The following is a 21,782-nucleotide window of genomic DNA, read 5'->3' as shown; positions in this document are numbered from 1 at the left end:
TTTGACTTACGTTAGCATAAAGACACCATTTCTCGTCACCAGTAACGATAAAGGATAGAAATGGCGGTGTTTTCCACGAGGCACCCGATAATTTTTTGTGATTTTGGCTTAGAGCATGCATTGCCCATACAGCCGATGTTTGAACCGTCCCCACTGCATGCAAATGTTGCACGATGGTGAAATTGAAACGTCCCCTTTCAACAATTATACACGACTGTGCTTGTTCGTCCCAGTTCCAAATAGTATTTTTTTCCAGTGAGAGAACAAAGTTTTGGTGTAACTAGAATTTGCATATTCAGAAAACGACGGTAAAAATTTACGAGACCTAGAAAACTGCGGACTTGTCTTTTTGTGGATGGAACTGGAATGGCTCTGATTGCTTCTAACTTTTCAGGATCCGGCTGAATGCCTTCAGAAGAAATAATATGTCCCAAAAACCTCACCTTTGACCTACCGAATTCAGACTTTTCCAAGTTAACTGTAATTCCAGATTCTGCAAAAATACGTAACAAACTGTTGAGGATGCGACTGTGTTGTTCCCATGAAGCTTCTGCTATCAGTATATCGTCCACATATAAGGTGATGTGACGTTTTAAGAACTCAGGTAATATGGAATTTAGCCCGCGAATGAATGCTGCCGAAGAAATGTTCGAACCAAAAGGAAGTTTCCGAAACTGATAACAAACGCCGAAACAAAGGAAAGCTGTGTATTTTCTACATTATGGATGAAGTTCGATCTGATAAAAGCTGGATCTGAGATCAATGGAAGACAACACTTTTACACCATTAAAATTTTGAAGACGTTCTTCCATCGTCTGCGGCCTGTCTGTTTCAGGAATAATGATAGTATTGATTTGTCTCGAATCTAAGACAAGCCTGATCAATCCATTTTTTTTCTCAACAACATGTAACGGATTGTTGTATGAGCTTACTGCAGGCTCAATAATGCCCTCGTCAAGCATAGATTGTATTTCTGTTCTAACACGGTCCCTATAATGTGCTGGAATTACGCATGATCTAACATAAAATTTAGTATGCTCACGAACACGAAATTGGTATTGAAATCCCTTGATTGTTCCTGTTTTGTGAGTAAAAACTGTGGAATGTGCTTGTAAAATCTCAAAAAGGTCCTGCCTATCAGTGTCATTACAATTCTCAATTGTTTGAATTTTATTCTGAATTAACTCATTAATTTCAAATATGCCGTCGATATCATCCCTGTCAGTACTTGCAGAGTGATTGTTAGTGTCTAGTTCCGTAGAAAATTCCGAACTGTTGTCTAACAGAAGGTAAAGCCGATTAACTTCCTCGTCATGGTTTGAGAGCCAATCTTCAAATTTCAAAGCTATTGACTTACCTTCCTTCTCTAAACTTATTTCAGCATCGTGAAAGTTTAAGATTGCTTTGTATTCATTCAAAAAGTCTACTCCCAATATAATTTCCGTCGACAATAATGGAACAATAAGAAAGTTCATAGAGAAGCTGTGGCTTTGACAAAATAATTCTAAGTTGGTTTGTTGGCGTACATCTACACTTTTTCCAAAGATTGCACCTTGTAATTTAATCTTACGTAACGGATGTGTGGGGCAATCGTTCGATTTATTGCACTTGCTAAAAGCTGTTTCACTAATTACTGAAATGGGACTGCCAGAGTCAAGTACTGCCGTAAATTTTACGTCATTTACAGTAATGTGAATCACAGGATATGCAATGTTGTTAAGTTTTACGTCGTGTTCCTGGAGTAAGATGCCCCTAATGTCTTCCATTTTTACGTAATTACTAGCTACGGCAGCTGCGTCATCAGTTTCATAAGTACGTTTTGTGGCTGCCAGTGGTGTGAGTCATTGCCTATTGTCTCTTTGTTGGCGCGCGTCGTTATTGGGATTTGGAGACCTAACTTCTACAAATTCACCATGATGAGAGGGCCCTGCCCTGTTTAAATCCCACCAGTTCTGATGCAGTTCAGGTCTGTCGTTACGATCATATCGTCTGTCGTCATGTCGGTAGATTCCATAGTTTCTTTCTTGTCGGTCACGTGGTGGAGAATTTCTCCCTGAATCGTAACTGCGCGCTGGACCATTGCGTCTAAAGTTATTCTGTCTCCCTTGATAATAATTATTTTGGTTCCTATATTGTCTGTTTCTCTGATTGTCTCTATGATAGTCATTACCGCGGAGAGGTGATCTTTCCCTGTAATTATTACTACTCTGCCAACGGTTGTCATACGGGTGGTGTCTGCTTCGGTCACAATTTACATGGAAAGAATAACCTTGTCGTATATTATTTCTGTCATTGCGGAATTGTGACGGATGTGATCTGTGATTGTTTTGCTCCTGTTTTCGCGTTCCGCGATTGTCAGTGTCAATTTCCAGTTCTTGTAACAGTCCCTGAAAAGCTTCATTGTCGTCTTTGCAACGTCCTGCTGAAATAATATGTCTCAAATGTTCAGGCAGTTTGATTAAGCAAATGCGGATGAGTTCTGAGGGGCTGTATGGGTTTGACAGGTACTAATTCTTGTGCAACATGTCTTCAAAATATTTCACAAGACTGGAAAATTCAGATTGTTCGAAATGTTTCATCATTATGATGCTATGTTTTACTCGGTCTTGTGTAGCTTGAGACCAATATGCTGAGAGGAACGCATGGTAAAATTCTCCTTCACTGTGACAATCGTGAATGACTGATCACATTCTTACAGCTGGTTCATTCTCCAAGTAGCCACACATAAATTCTAACCTGTGCTCTAATGACCAGTTGGGAGGGAAACAATGAAAGAATTGATGGAGCCACGCTTGTGGATGAATGTCGTTGGCAGAATTCTTAAACGTTTTGAATTTACGTGTAGTAATGAACAGCTTATAGTCAAAATCATCGTGTCGGCGAGTAGCATATCAGTCATTGTTACGTCCTGTCGGCGGTTCCATCTCAAAATTCGGTGTACCTTGCCAATTTCTTTCATAATTTCCGAAGTGTCCTGAGTTATTATTTTGTGGCTGTTCCGTATTTCTATGTCCCTCTTCCCGTATTGGAGCGCGAGTGGCTTCTGAAATACGTAATTCTTGTATTACCTGTGTCAGCTGATCTTGTACTTCCCGGATTTCTCTTTGGTGTGGCGTATTAATTTGATTCTGATTGTGTTTGAATTTCCTAATTTGTTCGCACTCTTCTGTGTCAGTGATGGCTACAGGTCTTGTGTCATTCAGATCATCATCTACCTTTGTAGATAAGTTAGTGACCTGGTCCGAAAGTTCGGCTACTTTCTCCGATAGTGAACACATTTCCTCAGTGTGTTTTTCTGAACCAAGTTTCAGAGTGTCCATTTGTGTTGAAATCGAATCTACTGTGTCCTTTAAGTTTTCCTGAGTTTTTGCAAGTTGCGTAACCGAATCGGTAGATGCAACTGAGTCAGTTTTAGCCCACAAGGTCTCATGATTTTCATGAACAATGGTTTGCAGTTCTTTTATGGCTGTTTCGTGATTCTGTAATGCATTTTCATGCCGCGAAAAAATAGGTTGAAAATGCTCACAAATTTGTGTTTTTACGTCATTACAGACTTTTTGACATTTCGATTCAATGTTATGTAACTCAGTAGTTAAATCTTCACGTGTTTGTTCAAGTGTGGTGTCTAACTTCCGAAGATTTTGTTCCATTGTGTCTAACTTTTGAAGATTTTGTTCCATTGTGTCTAACTTTTGAAGATTTTGTCCCATTTGTTGCATTAATTGTAATAACAATGCATTAGTGTCTGGAATCTGTTCCTCTACGCTTTTCGGCAGTGCATTTGCACCAGCCACATTCACATTTTGACAAGCAGAAAATGTGTCTTGACTTATTTGAGAAAACGGTGAGGACGCAAAACCTGAATCTACAGTATTTGTAAAATTGTGTCCTGTCATTTCGGATTCCTGAGGCGAGCTGTTGCCGAGCGATCGATCGATAATGCTTCCCTGTTCACTAATTGTTTCACTGCCTACGCCATTGTTTGCCGCCCGCTCCATTTGCCTATGCACAATTACCAAATTACTATGTTGAACATTAGTTAATTCATTACACGGTGGCGCTAACACACTGCTTTCGTCTTCACTGTCATTTCTCAGTTTACTTTGGAGCCTAGTATTACGTTTTTCACACGCCATTATTGTCACAATATTTCACAAGACAACACAGAAAAACAAACTTTGAAGAGCCAAAATAGGGGAACACATTAACATAGTACTGAAAATAATATCTAGTTAATTGCAAGCGCAGCTGCGAAATACTTGGTGCAAATCTACATGCATGCCACAACTGTTTTACTGTACAAGAATGAAAAACTACAACTACAAAGGAAATTCTCTCTACAATTACGTGCTAGCAATAAACAAAATCTACACTAATTACACAAACTACAAGAAAAAATCAGAAGATTACAGTGCGGTATCCTCGGCTAAGGGTCGACATATGAAACGTCCCCTTAGAACAATTTATACATGACTGTGCTTAAACTGACACAATATTTTTTAGCGCAACGCAATCTGACTTTCAATAATCCCTACAAAACAATGGCCCTGACTAACATTAACCTATACCTTTCACAAATCACTTACCTCACAAAAATCTTCATTACTCGAACTACTGCAATACAGCGAGCGCCACTACTGCCAGCTAAATAAAAGATTCAAACTACGGAAGGCACTAACTACTGATAGGCATAGTTAGCAAATGAAAGATTTTGATAGAGAACAAACAATGTATTTACCTTAATAGTGTTGAAAAATCATAATATACATAGCAATTCATAATATCCAGTATTACAAATTTCAAAACTCCGCCATCTCTCTCCCCACATCCACCACTGCTGGCGGCTCACCTCCAACTGCGCAACGCTACGCGCTGTTCGCATCCAGCTGCCGCTGCCCAACACTACAATGGCAGACAACAATGCAAACTAGCTACAGACTGCACACAGCACAGCCAGTGATTTTCATACCGAGCGCTACGTAACATTGCCGATAAGAAAACATAAACAGCCTACTTACATAGAAGAGAACTTATTTAAACAGAAACTATGAATGCATTGTTATTGCGAACAGACGACACAGTGTTATTGTGTGTGTACATTCTTGCTTGTTAGTTGCACGATTACGTAACGACTATAAGGCTCACATACTTAGAACATATACTGGTACTGCTAATGAGATTCTAATGCAACATTTTGGTTTACTTGAAAATACACTCCTGGAAATTGAAATAAGAACACCGTGAATTCATTGTCCCAGGAAGGGGAAACTTTATTGACACATTCCTGGGGTCAGATACATCACATGATCACACTGACACATAGACACAGGCAACAGAGCATGCACACTAGTACAGTGTATATCCACCTTTCGCAGCAATGCAGGCTGCTATTCTCCCATGGAGACGATCGTAGAGATGCTGGATGTAGTCCTGTGGAACGGCTTGCCATGCCATTTCCACCTGGCGCCTCAGTTGGACCAGCGTTCGTGCTGGACGTGCAGACCACGTGAGACGACGCTTCATCCAGTCCCAAACATGCTCAATAGGGGACAGATCCGGAGATCTTGCTGGCCAGGGTAGTTGACTTACACCTTCTAGAGCACGTTGGGTGGCACGGGATACATGCGGACGTGCATTGTCCTGTTGGAACAGCAAGTTCCCTTGCCGGTCTAGGAATGGTAGAACGATGGGTTCGATGACGGTTTGGATGTACCGTGCACTATTCAGTGTCCCCTCGACGATCACCAGTGGTGTACGGCCAGTGTAGGAGATCGCTCCCCACACCATGATGCCGGGTGTTGGCCCTGTGTGCCTCGGTCGTATGCAGTCCTGATTGTGGCGCTCACCTGCACGGCGCCAAACACGAATACGACCATCATTGGCACCAAGGCAGAAGCGACTCTCATCGCTGAAGACGACACGTCTCCATTCGTCCCTCCATTCACGCCTGTCGCGACACCACTGGAGGTGGGCTGCACGATGTTGGGGCGTGAGCGGAAGACGGCCTAACGGTGTGCGGGACCGTAGCCCAGCTTCATGGAGACGGTTGCGAATGGTCCTCGCCGATACCCCAGGAGCAACAGTGTCCCTAATTTGCTGGGAAGTGGCGGTGCGGTCCCCTACGGCACTGCGTAGGATCCTACGGTCTTGGCGTGCATCCGTGCGTCGCTGCGGTCCGCCGACCACTGGCGACAACATCGATGTACTGTGGAGACCTCACGTCCCACGTGTTGAGCAATTCGGCGGTACGTCCACCCGGCCTCCCGCATGCCCACTATACGCCCTCGCTCAAAGTCCGTCAACTGCACATACGGTTCACGTCCACGCTGTCGCGGCATGCTATCAGTGTTAAAGACTGCGATGGAGCTCCGTATGCCACGGCAAACTGGCTGACACTGACGGCGGCGGTGCACAAATGCTGCGCAGCTAGCGCCATTCGACGGCCAACACCGCGATTCCTGGTGTGTCCGCTGTGCCGTGTGTGTGATCATTGCTTGTACAGCCCTCTCGCAGTGTCCGGAGCAAGTATGGTGGGTCTGACACATCGGTGTCAATGTGTTCTTTTTCCATTTCCAGGAGTGTACATTCTGGATTTAAAGTACTTTCTGAGAAATACCAGATGACACAGTGGTTAGTTTATGTGACAGCTACACGATTTTATCACGACGCTACTAATGAGTGACAATTTACAATGTTGCTTTTGTGGTGTATCTGTTTTATATCTGCACAGTTTCTCTGAATTCTTCTGGAAAGTAAAACATGTTTAATAGTAACTTTCGTGGTATAGCTACAATGAGACAGCCTTTTCCGTAGCACAACAATACATTACAGCACAGTAATTTCTTCATCACAACAATAAGCGTAATAACTAAGATATCTATACGCAAAGCATTTCACTTTTGTTTATCATGAGGTAAGTACATGGACTTCTGCAGAACTTAGCTTTCGGAGGACAATAACTACGACACTTCCACAGAGATTATCTTACAGCAAGACGCACATTTAGCGCTACAGGACACGTATTTGAGTGATTAATTTTGTACTGAAAACATTTATTTTTAAAGATTTTTGAATTACAAAGAAAGTTTTCCGTGATACATTTCATTTCATTGCTGTAATCTGTAACACCTGAGGGTATAATTACAATTATCCTCAGGGGGGTACACGCTTACTTTGTGTATCATGTGTTTGGCAAGCACAAGGAGCCCTAGCTAATATGGTATTTGCTTATACAACTTTACACATCAGTACCATATTCCTCTAACACATAAATTACATAGCTATCTGATCATTTAACTGAGAGAGACAAACTTTTTTACTACGGCAGTGACACATGTTCACGTAATTACACCGTTGGATAACTTCACACTTACGAAATTGTATTTTGTCTGTACTTTGTGAACTGTTCAAATTTTTTCGGACCCATTGTGATATTATGAGAGCTTTGAATGATGTATTTGGTATGGGATCACGATTTTTAAAGTACGTTTGAGGCAGATGACACTTTTGACATGAGCAGAGAATTTTTTTAATTATTGGAGGAAGCTACGACGATTGTGAGAGTTGATTGAGGTGTTATGATGTTATTATTATGATGACTATGTGTATTATGCTGTTGCGGTATGTTTATGATCAATAAGCTGATGCTATATGAGTGATTTGATTAAGCTCCGTATCTGTTATGATGAAATATTGAAGTGTTGACGAATAAGGTAAGGAATAATGAGTAGTGGTTAGGGACTCTGACTTGTGAAAAAGGTTGTTGGAAACCAAGAATCGCACTTTAAGAGTTATGAAATGTATGTAAATGTGTGAATGTATCACAATGCCAGTGAAAATTTTTTGGACACTGTTACATTTATAGGATTTTGTTTCTACAGATTTGTAACGCAAATTCTTGACCTGTGAAATATTTTTATATGAGACTGTCACTGTAGCGGAAACTGCTGTCGTAAATATTTCCGTAAGAAAGTTAAGTGACCACCTGCACGTAATGTGCCGTGGGCATCCAGCTGTGTCAGACGCCTGGAGAAAAAGCCATTAGGGTGTGCCTTTCCAGAGGCACAGGTAGAAAAAAAAAGGGAGGCCATTATCCTCGCTGTTGACATTCCTTTGTAGAAAGCATCGTAAATACGACACCCTCAAACTTGAAAACATGATAACACTGTGGAGCTCTTAATTTACGATATTTACTGCAATGCCTAATGAAATGACGAGAAATATTTTTATGTCTATACACCTGATTATGACTACTGTCTTTCTAGTTGAGAGAAATGCCATATGGCTTGCTTTATGTATTTATTTGCTCATTTTCTTTAATATCTAGTTTCTAGCTGCACTGCAGCATTGTTTAAAATAAAATTTTATGAATGTACTAATATAGATATTTTATGCCTACAGATCCAGTAAACAATAACTTAAAAAAAAGAAGGAGCACAAAAAGACATTTCCCTTCACAGGACTTGCATACATAATTTTCTTTTCAACTACTTGGTAATATTTTTCGTAGAATAAGTTGTGGTGCACCACTTTAATTACATAGACATTAAGATGTGAATATACATTTCCCTTATCCGCATTGTTGTTTTTACTGTAATATTTTTTCTGCTTGAGCTATGTCATGTTTAGGTATAAGTTACTGCTGTTTGCCAGGCATAGTGTTACTGAATTTGACTTTGTGTTACTCTGCTAAGCCAGTTTATTACTGATTTATTTTTCTTGTTTGCTGCTCATTGCATATTAGTTGTAATATTGTTGCTTACTTTGCCAGTTTGAATTTTTTGTCATTGCTGTTCGTGTTAATTGTTTTGTGCTGCTGCATTGCCTCGTCCCTTAGTTTAGCATCTGAGCTCAGTAGATTTAAGTTAGCTTAAGAAGGGGTAGACTATATAAGAGAATGAGTTGCGATGAATTTGAAGAAATGCACTGAGAGGTTATACGAGAAAAATACAGAAAGCATGTTTGGATAGGATTTTTTTGGTGGAAGCAAAGGTTAAAATAAGACGAACGATCAATGGAACGAAGTTTTGGGTTGGACTGCAGTACCAAATGTTACACTGAAAACGAACCCTGTCCTTTCCTTTTGTATTATTCCACTACGTGTTTGTGTACTCTTGTGTATTTATGTTCTTCCTGCCTTTATATGTTTATCTAATAAGACTTATGTTGTAGAATTTTTCTAATACTAAGCTACATTCACTATGGTGAGGAATACTGTTATCCTCGAATATAATTGGCATTAATAATATGTTATTTACCTTGTAAAGATGTTTAGACATTATTTATTCTGTTTTGTTTTAATGCTCATGTGTAAAGTTGATGTTTCCAAAGTTATTCTGATCTTTTATGTATTTACTTATGTCATAATTCCTGTAACACTGATATATATGTTAGTTCAATTCTTTTGTAAAGCCCATATTACCACAAATGTTATCTGTATTGTTATGTTTTTAATGATGTATTTTGTACCTTTGTTATTGTATTCTCATGTTCTAATATTGTAATTGACACCAGTTCATCAAATTAAGTAACTTGTAAGCATTCATTTCACTGCACACATTTCTGTTGGTCATAGTATATGGACAATATGTGAGAAGTAGGGACTGTTAGTGTTTGAACGTGTGTTAATAATTCAGCAAGGGACTGGATAACAGCATTGCTGGTTCTAAGGACAATTCCAAAAACTTCGTGAGTGTACAAGTGGTGGTTTATGGACTTGCTATCTTCTCTGCAAGACTCTTCGACGGTGATTGTGCACCCACACAATCGCAACAGATGGCTGCTGGCCATCTCTACAAGGACTACAGTGGGTCTACACCTTTGCTGACTCACCAGTACCATTATTTCTACAAGGACTGCAGTGGGTCTGCATCTCTGGTGGCCCACCAATACCATAATCTCTACCAGGACTACAGTGGGTCTGCTCTGTGATGACCTACCTACATATATTCTTCGAAACTTCGACTGACTCTGCTGTGGGTTTGCTCTGTTGTGGCCCATTACCTGGCTGCATGTCAGGAGTCAGCACTGTCTTTCCGTTGGAAGGACAACACTACTTCTTCAAGACTGCATGGAAATCCACTACTTCTGTGTGCAATTTCTTTTACTAATGAGACTTTGTGAAAAAAACTGTAATTACTATTATGATGAATGATCAGGACTATCTTTATGGACTGTGCGAAAATTTTAGCTTTTGACCAACATTGTATCAATAAGTGTGTGCATTTGATATCTTTGTTATTGTAATTATGAAAAATTTTATCAAATCATTATTGGCCACTGCCCAAAACAATTTGTAAAATTTTTTGTGGGGAGCATGGGGGCTATGTAAGTAGGCTGTTTATGTTTTCTTATCGGCAACGTTACGTAGCGCTCGGTATGAAAATCACTGGCTGTGCTGTGTGCAGTCTGTAGCTAGTTTGCATTGTTGTCTGCCATTGTAGTGTTGGGCAGCGGCAGCTGGATGTGAACAGCGCGTAGCGTTGCGCAGTTGGAGGTGAGCCGCCAGCAGTGGTGGATGTGGGGAGAGAGATGGCGGAGTTTTGAAATTTGTAATACTGGATATTATGAATTGCTATGTATATTATAATTTTTCAACACTATTAAGGTAAATACATTGTTTGTTCTCTATCAAAATCTTTCATTTGCTAACTATGCCTATCAGTAGTTAGTGCCTTCCGTAGTTTGAATCTTTTATTTAGCTGGCAGTAGTGGCGCTCGCTGTATTGCAGTAGTTCGAGTAATGAAGATTTTTGTGAGGTAAGTGATTTGTGAAAGGTATAGGTTAATGTTAGTCAGGGCCATTGTTTTGTAGGGATTATTGAAAGTCAGAGTGCGTTGCGCTAAAAAATATTGTGTGTCAGTTTAAGCACAGTCATGTATAAGTTGTTCTAAGGGGACGTATCAAAATGATCACAGTTCATCACTTTTGCCAGTTCTCTAGAACAATGGCATGGATCATTAAGGATTAATACGTTTAAACGATTTTCATCAAAGCCCGAAGGTCTTCCTGAATGTGGAGAGTCGCTAATGTGAAAACGATCCTCCTTAAAGCGAGGAAACGATTTTCTTGCCGTCCTGTGTCCAGTGTCACTATCCCCATACACGGTGGAAATTTTTCTGGCTGACTCCTCTACTGTCAGCCCTTTAACGAACTCAGACAGAAGAATATATCGTAAATGTTTTGGTTTCTCCACTTGGCACTCCATTTTATATCTTACATGATAAGAGAGTGTCTCAGATTAGCTTATAACAAACGGAACTCACTCGCAGGACCTGAAATATACCACATAACTACAGACATGTGAATAAGTCTGTGTTGGAATGACCGGACGATCCACAAGTACCAGGTTTATATAACACAGTCGGCATTGCAGCTGGGGACATTTCGAGAAATCAGCCCTAGCGGAGCACGTACTGTGTGAGACCGAGCATGTAATAAAATGCGCCGACACACGGGTTCTCACTGACAAAGAACTGCCACGCACGTCTTTTTCAGGGAAGCCGTTGAGATTCACAAGCATGACAACAGTTCCAACAAGATAGAGGAAAAGGAGCCTCGATTTGTTCTCTACAATGAATGACCGTTGCAGGTAGCAAGGGGAAAACTGCAGCGCTGAAGCCGCGGGGAGAGCGCCACCAGGAATGAAGGGTGAATCTTTGATAGTGCTAGACACTCACGCTGGTGGAACGTCGGAAAACCACTAACGGACCGTTGACCGAAATTCCCGAGACGGGCACCAACAGGCAACGTGCCAAGAAGTGGCAGTTGAAGCCTGAAGAATTGTGATGAACTGGTTAGTAATGCACTAGCTGACTAGTTCTTCATACAACAAGATTGCTTGAAACAACTCTATTAAACTTTAAGAGCCAATATAATGGATGTATTTAGACTGGCAATCATCACTATAAAAAAATCCCATAAGATGTAAATTGTTTATGTACGAGGGGGGTTCAATAAGTACTGCAACACTTTTTTTCTGAAATCAGGTTAGTTTTATTCAGGATTCCAATAAACCATGTTAATCCCTTCTCTTCTGGCTACAAAACCCAATTTTTCAGCATACCCTTATAACGGTAGTATGGCGATGTAAAGCGCTGTTCTGTCACTTTCTAAAGGGCGCTTATAACACCCACGGTTTCTACTCTTGCAAGTACGTTTAGTACTTCAGATGTTATTCTAGCTTCAGTAATTGAAGCACTTGAACACAACTACCTCCTTAACAACCGCTAGTGACCTCAGATGCTGCGTATTAGATAAAGCTTGATCAAATCGAAGTTATTGTATATTCTTGGTTGCAGATTTTCTATTCTGTCAAACTACTTCTTGCGAGTGCTAATAATACTGAAAAACACGTTCGCCAGCCAAAATGACGAATCGATTGACGTTATTCAACAAATTTACCAAATTTGGTCTTTACTATATTTTGGTTCTTATCAAAACTTTTCTCTTTTGATAATTTCTATCACTGAAGGAACAGGCTTATGCACGTAGGTAGATGAATAACGACTGCTTTCAGAACAGGTCACACGCACACACTTAGAAAGTTTTGGTCCTTAAAACAACACCGAAACGACAATAATACCTACTTACGTTTCTGAACGTAAGATCAACAACACTGCCTCTGAAAACATTTATTATACACAAGAAATATTTTACGATACTTTTTTAAGTATCGGAATGATTGAAAAAGGTTTTATACTTGGTTTTTCTCAGTTTTATTGAAATAGTGACTATATGTAATTTTTTGAACAGAACTGGGTAGAATTGTTATTTACTGTAAGTACTTTCAATGCAATCTACAAAACTCCACATTTACTTTAATTGCTGCAATTGAGTGATAATTTAAATTTACTTTGAAAGAAAACAGTTGCGGAATAATGTTTCACACCAATTGATTCTCGGTTTCTTTCCCCTACTTGAAACACTTTAGGTTAAATGAGTCTTTTTGCGTTTAAAAACAATGAAATGATTATTGAATAAAACACGATTTAGGTGCTTAGAAGGCACGTACCGTTTTGCAGTGTCTTCGTTGCATCGAATTATGCAACTTATCCCAGTGCAAAAACGTACCGTTTTGCAGTGACGGAGATTATTAATTGTCTTCGTGGCATCGAATTATGCAACTTATACCAGTGCAATTATGAGTTTTGCTTTCCTGGGGATCTGCGCCGGTCTAAGTAATGGATGCCTTAAGCCTTTCCCATTCAGGAACCAACACTCGTTGCAGACGTAATTTTATATCTCCTCTAAAGCGTTGCAAACATATACCTTAGCACTTCCCCTTCATTAACGTCTATTAAGCAGTTAAACTTTTTCCTTTGTTTAAACAATACTGCGGAGTACAGCGAGCATCAGCTTTCGTCACCTGCCTCCACAGTGTTTTGCACCTGACTGACCCACTCCGCTTCTCCCCTCTCCTAACTGCTTCTGTTAGCAGCAAAAAATATCCACCTTTTCCGACCTTCCAGAACGTCGGTAGATCCGTATTGGTTTTCACCTATACTTAACTTTAGCCCTGAGCTGGTGCTGACTTCACTTTACAAACAATTATACATTTAAATAAAAAATAGTTATTGTTACTTACATAACATTATAAAGGTTTGCTAATTATATATAAACATTAAACTTCACATAGTCAAAGAAAACTGTCTTCTGCAGACACTCTTATACACTACGTACTGTACAGTTCTCATTCTTTGCTTCATTAGTGCAAAGTCTCTCGACTCTCTAAAGGTCGATAGTGTTACACCCTCCTTACGCCACTCTACTGGGAGGACCTGAATGCCCACTTGGTACCAATCCGCTGGTCGATGTCGGAGTCAACGTCTTGCAGCGTTAATAGCCTCCACCTCATCCTCATACTGCTTCCCCTGGAGTGCGTCCTTCATTGTGCGAAACAGATGGAAGTCGTGAGGTACGCGATCCGGGTTGTAGATTGGATGAGGAAGAACAGTCCAATGAAATTTTAATGACAGATGCCCCGCCCAACGACTCACCGTGATTTTGTTCACTGCCAAATCTCCATAGACATTCTGCAAGTGCCTATGAATATTTGCGATGCTCTGGTTTCCCGCCAAAAGAAACTCAGTGACAGCTCTTTAGTTCGAACGCACCTCCGTTACAGACGCCGTTTTGAAGGCCCCGTCACCTATCGGAACTTCTCAAATCTATAGGGGCTGAAGCAGGAATACTCCTCGATGTCCCATGACAAATTGGATGAGAAAAAAAGTTGCATTATTTATTCAGCGCCTCTCGTAAATGGAGATAAACCTGCGTATTTCCTTATGTCGAAATTGTTTGTTTGTGGTATATATCACTTTATTTATGTGCTAATTATTCCCGGTATTAAAATCTGTTCAGTTATTACAGTACAGTTTGAGACAACTTGTCTTATAACTAGAAATATTAGTTACATGACTGACTATGGAAACGTCTTCAATGCAACATAGGGACTTGACTTATAGAAAGTTCCTTAACTGCCTCTTAAACTTGACTTTATTTCCCTCAGGACACGCAGTACCCTGTGACACGCTATTGAATACGTGCACATCCATGTATCCGTTTCTTTGTGTACTAATTACACCTGGTATTAAAACGCGCTTTGTGCAGTATTTTTGAGAAAATAGAAATACTGCTAATGACAAATATCGTTTAGTGACTATACATACAGGTTGTCTCAAAACTTTCAGGTCAGTTTGAAATAGGTGACAGTAGGTCCACAACCTATTATAGTGAGATAGGGGACCAACGGTCAAAACTGCATATTTATTGTGTTATGGACGTACACAGCATACACCTCATAACAAAAGTGTAGCTCATAGTAATCGTTCAAAGTGACGACCACCAGTCTCAGTGTATGTATTGCAACGGAGTATGCGGTTCTATATCACTCTCGCAAAGATCCCGGGTGTCTGTTATACACTGGAACGCCCATGACCACCAGACAACTTAGCTGACAGCACGCATGACATGTGACGACCGCACGCTTCACACCGACGCATTAACCTACGGTACACTTACACCATGATCCTTTATGTCAGCTGTTTGTTGCATCAGACAGCTTGTGATGTGCTCATGGTGAGTGTGTTACTACGTACAGTGCATGACGTGTAAAGGCGGAACGCTACTAATCACGCGAATTGGCAGACAAGCGTTTGATGTACGGTGCTGCAGGATGTAATGCCCATAATGCAGCACAAATGTACAGAGAAATCTTTCCCAACAAGGGTCACCTTAGTACTGGAAGAAGTTTATCTCCGTGGATACCACGTTACGGAAGATGTGGTGGTTCATGCCACAGAATGCCGGCCACGGTTCCCGCCAAAGACAAGTCCGAAAACCAGACTGTGAGGAGATGGTATTGAATCGTGTGGCCGACCATCCAGCAATAAGCAACTGCCAACTTGTCTATAAAAAACACTATTCGAAGGATATAGTGTGGAGAGTACTGGTGGAACATGTACCACACCGCTATCACAAAGAACGTATGCAAGCTCTCATTCACGCCTTCAACAGCCGCACAAGCCATGTATGGAGTGAGGAAAATGGCCCCGCCAGCTACATTGCTGGCCACCAGCAACGATTGTCTGTCAACTTGTGGGCCGGCATTGCTCAAGATCACCTAATAGGACCTTATTTGCTGTCTCTCCGTTTGACTGGTCCACGTTACCTGATGTTCCTGCGAGATGGGCTACCACAGTTCTTGGTGACTATAGCCCTTGTACGCGAAATGATGTTGTTTCAACACGACGGTGCACCAGCCCACTTCGATGTTAATGACCGAGAGCATCTGAGCAATACGTACGCTCATCGTTGGGTTGGTAGGGGAGGTTCTATCCCACGCCCAACGCGATCGCTGGGCTTTTTCCTCTGGAGTTACGTCAAGACGTTGGTGACGAAACATCCATAGAAATGGATGAAGATCTGCTTTCAAGAATGAAAGCTGCCTGTCTCCTGGTACAACAGACAGCAGGGATCTTTGAGGGACTGCGGCAGAACTTCATGCGCAGTTACCACGCATGCACTGAGACTGGCGGTCGTCGCTTTGAACAATTATTAGGAGCTACATTGTTGTTACGCTTTGTACGCTGTGTACTTTCATAATACAGTAAACATGGCTTCATGTCTAAATATAATCGGTTGTGGACCTGCTATCAACTGTTTCAATTTGATACAAAGTGTTTGAGACACACTCTATAAGCAGCTATCAAAGTAGCTGGCCGAGTAAAGAGGTGTCCTTCTAGGACTAAAACTACTTACAGTTCCCTGGTCATCCGTGTGGTGGCGCAGTGGTAAGAGACTCTACTCCCATTCTGAAGGACGGCGCTTCTTTTTTTGAAGAGAAAAGATCGATATCCTTCTCCGTCTCGAGCTATTACTATATCTGTACTGACCGCGTTATTGACGGGACACGAGACGCTAATCTTCCTCTCTGTATTTCGAAAATGTTATGTATATGAAAGTTGAGTCTTCCAAAAGAAAGGTGAAAATATAATGAATAAACTAGTTTGTATGTTAAAATAGTTACTTCATTTTTAAATGATCTATGGTAATTTCATGTTACTACAGACGTAGCTGAACAGTTTCGCTGTATTAATTCCAATGTAAGGATTTTACCTTTAGTTACAATACATCTGTAGGGCCTTCTTCTTTCTGGATGTCATTTTTGAACGTTATAGGTTCTAGAGTTTGGTGGGAAGCGCTAAAAGACATTCTCTCAGTCTTGTGAAATGAAATGGCGTTCTGCCTCCTTACTGTGTGCATTAGGTGTAGTTTAGGCCCGAAGAGTTGCTGTGCTTTTCGAACAATTTGGGTAGTTGGTTTAATTGTCTCTTTTCTTGTGGTGTAGTTTAGGCCCGAAGAGTTGCGGTGCTTTTCGAACAATTTGGGTAGTTGGTTTAATTGTCTCTTTTCTTGTGGTGTTACATAATAAGAAATGTGCCTTGGCGATAACTGTACTGTGTGAGGTTCCTATAAAACATTTTGCCAAGTAACAATCAAGTCAGCCGCTTTTTTGTGAAGTAGGCCTACATATGCTGTGGGTGCGGGGCGATCTGTGTGGCTGGAGATGAAGAACGCACTTTGTATACGTCGTGCTTGCGGTATAGAGACTTCCATTGTCCCAAGAGGACCGATTTCAATAGCCTCATGCTGCCCATCATCTGATCTTACGGAACATGTTATGAATGTGCCATGTTACATAATGTGAAGTCAAAGCAACAAAAGCACTCCACACACACACACACACACACACACACACACACACACAGGGTGGTCGAAATTCACGTTTCTGACTTCTAGGACTTGTAGAGGGTATAGCGTATTTTGATATTTTGAATAGGAACTCATGTCTTGAAACGTCATCCAACGAGACTATAGAGGGTTAAAGTTATAGGCACGGGCGTCTGTAAATATACATATACACGGGGTGATTCCGTGATGATGTTACAGACTTTCTAGGATGATGGAGAATGATAAATGTATTAATTTGAAGTAATGATCCCTGTACCGGAAATGAACGAGTCGAAAGTTACAAACAATAAACCGTTATGATACCTCTGACAGTTGAATACATGTACCGGTTCTTGTGTTGCGAAGAGTGTAGCGTTGGTAATTTTCAGTGGTGGTAGTGTGGACAAAAACGAGAAAAAAATGTCCAATAAACGGAGGCTCTAAATTGCATACCTGAGGAGCTATGATCATTCGTTCAACTACGCTAATGTGAAACACATCTCCTCTACTGAGCAATTGTTCATAGCTGTTAAGGTACGCACTTTAGAGCCCACGTTTATTGGACATTTTTTCTCGTTTTTATCCACACTACCACCACTGGAAGTTACCAACTCTACACTCTTCGCAACGCATGAACCGGTACATGTATACAACTGTCAGACGTATCAAAACAGTTTTCGTTTGTAACTTTCGACTCGTTCGTTTCCGGTAGAGGGATCCTTACTTCAAATTAATACATTTATTGTTCTCCATCATCCTAGAAAGTCTGTAACATCATCACGGAATTACCCCGTGTATACGTACATTTATAGACGCCCGCGCCTATAAATTTGACGCTCTGTAGTCTCGTTGGATGACGTTTCCGGATATAGGTTCCTATTCAAAATACGATGTACTCACTCAGCTCTAAAAGTCCTAGAAGTCTGTAACGGGAATTACCGACCTAAAATACGTAGTTGATAAAATGAACGCAGTTGATAACTTCCTCGTATCATCCACGCATATCATTGTCGTAGATGACTCTCTCGACTTGCCGCACAGCATGCTGTGCGCTCTGCGGCAAACTTGGGAGGGTCATTTCCTATGGCGATATGCGTGGATTGTACGAGGATGTTATCAACTGTGTGAATTTTATCAAGTACGTCTTTTTTGAAATAAGTGGGTGTAGGTCCGTCATAAGTTGCACTGAGAAATATTTATTTTTTATGGTTACTAGATTCGCCCTCCCCCCCTCTCCCCCCCCCCCCCCCCATGAACCATGGACCTTGCCGTTGGTGGGGAGGCTTGCGTGCGTCAGTGATACAGACAGCCTTACCGTAGGTACAACCACAACAGAGGGGTATCTGTTGAGAGGCCAGACAAACGTGTGGTTCCTGAAGAGGGGCAGCAGCCTTTTCAGTAGTTGCAAGGGCAACAGTCTGGATGATTGACTGATCTGGCCTTGTAACAATAACTAAAACGGCCTTGCTGTGCTGGTACTGCGAACAGCTGAAAGCAAGGGGAAACTACGGCCGTAATTTTTCCCGAGGGCATGCAGCATTACTGTATGATTAAATGATAATGGCGTCCTCTTGGGTAAAATATTCCGGAGGTAAAATAGTCCCCCATTCGGATCTCCGGGCGGGGACTACTCAAGAGGATGTCGTTATCAGGAGAAAGAAAACTGGCGTTCTACGGATCGGAGCGTGGAATGTCAGATCGCTTAATCGGGCAGGTAGGTTAGAAAATTTAAAAGGGGAAATGGATAGGTTAAAGTTAGATATAGTGGGAATTAGTGAAATTCGGTGGCAGGAGGAACATGACTTCTGGTCAGGTGACTACAGGGTTATAAACACAAAGTCAAATAGGGGTAATGCAGGAGTAGGTTTAATAATGAATAGGAAAATAGGAATGCGGGTAAGCTACTACAAACAGCATAGTGAACGCATTATTGTGACCAAGATAGATACGAAGCCCACACCTAATACAGTAGTACAAGTTTATATGCCAACTAGCTCTGCAGATGACGAATAAATTGAAGAAATGTATGATGAAATAAAAGAAATTATTCAGATAGTGAAGGGAGACGAAAATTTAATAGTCATGGGTGACTGGAATTCGAGTGTAGGAAAAGGGAGAGAAGGAAACGTAGTAGGTGAATATGGATTGAGGCTAAGAAATGAAAGAGGAAGCCGCCTGGCAGAATTTTGCACAGAGCACAACTTAATCATAGCCAACACTTGGTTTAAGAATCATGAAAGAAGGTTGTATACATGGAAGAACCCTGGAGATACTAAGAGGTATCAGATAGATTATATAATGGTAAGACAGAGATTTAGGAACCAGGTTTTAAATTGTAAGACATTTCCAGGGGCAGATGTGGACTCTGACCACAATCTATTGGTTATGACCTGTAGATTAAAACTGAAGAAACTGCAAAAAGGTGGGAATTTAAGGAGATGGGACCTGGATAAACTGAAAGAACCAGAGGTGGTACAGAGTTTCAGGGAGAGCATAAGGGAACAATTGACAGGAATGGTGGAAAGAAATACAGTAGAAGAAGAATGGGTAGCTTTGAGGGATGAAGTAGTGAAGGCAGCAGAGGATCAAGTAGGTAAAAAGACGAGGGCTAGTAGAAATCCTTGGGTAACAGAAGAAATATTGAATTTAATTGATGAAAGGAGAAAATATAAAAATGCAGTTAATGAAACAGGCAAAAAGGAATACAAACGTCTCAAAAATGAGATCGACAGGAAGTGCAAAATGGCTAAGCAGGGATGGCTAGAGGAGAAATGTAAGGATGTAGAGGCTTATCTCACTAGGGGTAAGATAGATACTGCCTACAGGAAAATTAAAGAGACCTTTGGAGATAAGAGAACCACTTGTATGAACATCAAGAGCTCAGATGGAAACCCAGTTCTAAGCAAAGAAGGGAAAGCAGAAAGGTGGAAGGAGTATATAGAGGGTCTATACAAGGGCGATGCACTTGAGGACAATGTTATGGAAATGGAAGAGGATGTAGATGAAGATGAAACGGGAGATACGATACTGCGTGAAGAGTTTGACGGAGCACTGAAAGACCTGAGTCGGAACAAGGCCCCCGGAGTAGACAACATTCCATTGGAACTACTGACGCCCTTAGGAGAGCCACTCCTGACAAAACTCTACCATCTGGTGAGCAAGATGTATGAAACAGGCGAAATACCCTCAGAATTCAAGAAGAATATAATAATTCCAATCCCAAAGAAAGCAGGTGTTGACAGATGTGAAAATTACCGAACAATGAGTTTAATAAGCCACAGCTGCAAAGTACTAACACGAATTCTTTACAGACGAATGGAAAAACTAGTAGAAGCCGACCTCGGGGAAGATCAGTTTGGATTCTGTAGAAATACTGGAACACGTGAGGCAATACTGACCTTACGACTTATCTTAGAAGAAAGATTAAGGAAAGGCAAACCTACGTTTCTAGCATTTGTAGACTTAGAGAAAGCTTTTGACAATGTTGACTGGAATCCTCTCTTTCAAATTCGAAAGGTGGCAGGGGTAAAATACAGGGAGCGAAAGGCTATTTACAATTTGTACAGAAACCAGATGGCAGTTATAAGAGTCGAGGGACATGAAAGGGAAGTAGTGGTTGGGAAGGGAGTAAGACAGGGTTGTAGCCTCTCCCAGATGTTATTCAATTTGTATATTGAGCAAGCAGTAAAGGAAACAAAAGAAAAATTTGGAGTAGGTATTAAAATCCATGGAGAAGAAATGAAAACTTTGAGGTTCGCCGATGACAGATACAGCAAAGGACCTGGAAGAGCTGTCGAATGGAATGAACAGTGTCTTGAAAGGAGGATATAAGATGAACATCAACAAAAGTAAACTGAGGATAATGGAATGTAGTCGAATTAAATCAGATGATGCTGAGGGCATTAGATTAGGAAATGAGAAACTTAAAGTAGTATATGAGTTTTGCTATTTGCGGAGAAAAATAACTGATGATAGTCGAAGAAGAGAGGATATCAAATGTAGACTGGCAATGGCAAGGAAAGCGTTTCTGAAGAAGAGAAATTTGTTAACATCGAGTATAGATTTAAGTGTCAGGAAGTCATTTCTGAAAGTATTTGTATGGAGTGTAGCCATGTATGGAAGTGAAACATGGACGATAAATAGTTTGGACAAGAAGAGAATCGAAACTTTCGAAATGTGGTGCTACAGAAGAAGGCTGAAGATTAGATGGGTAGATCACATAACTAATGAGGTAGTACTGAATAGGATCGGTTAGTAGGACATGTTCTGAGGCATCAAGGGATCACCAATGCAGTATTGGAGGGCAGCGTGGAGGGTAAAAATCATACGGGGAGACCAAGAGATGAATACACTAAGGAGATTCAGAAGGATGTAGTTTGCAGTAGGTACTGGGAGATGAAGAAGCTTGCACAGGATAGAGTAGCATGGAGAGCTGCATCAAACCTTCTCAGGACTGAAGACAACAACAACAACGAACTAGATTCGGACACCTGTGTCCATTTTCCGACCATTCTATAAGTGTGATAAATACGTGCCATAGCACATGTAC

At 41.0% G+C, this 21,782-nt stretch overlaps 1 protein-coding gene across 1 annotated transcript in view; it reads right to left on the bottom strand.

Moving 5' to 3' along the window:
• Positions 1–21,782, bottom strand: part of LOC126124969 (insulin-like growth factor-binding protein complex acid labile subunit) — a 165,832-nt gene that overhangs the window by 41,657 nt on the left and 102,393 nt on the right. The gene's annotated exons all lie outside the window — the stretch shown is intronic.

This window comes from Schistocerca cancellata, chromosome 1, assembly GCF_023864275.1.
Source record: "Schistocerca cancellata isolate TAMUIC-IGC-003103 chromosome 1, iqSchCanc2.1, whole genome shotgun sequence".
In the NCBI taxonomy this organism is placed as follows: domain Eukaryota; kingdom Metazoa; phylum Arthropoda; class Insecta; order Orthoptera; family Acrididae; genus Schistocerca; species Schistocerca cancellata.
The sequence above is the reverse complement of the archived record's forward strand: the minus strand, read 5'-3'. Positions and strand labels throughout refer to the sequence as shown.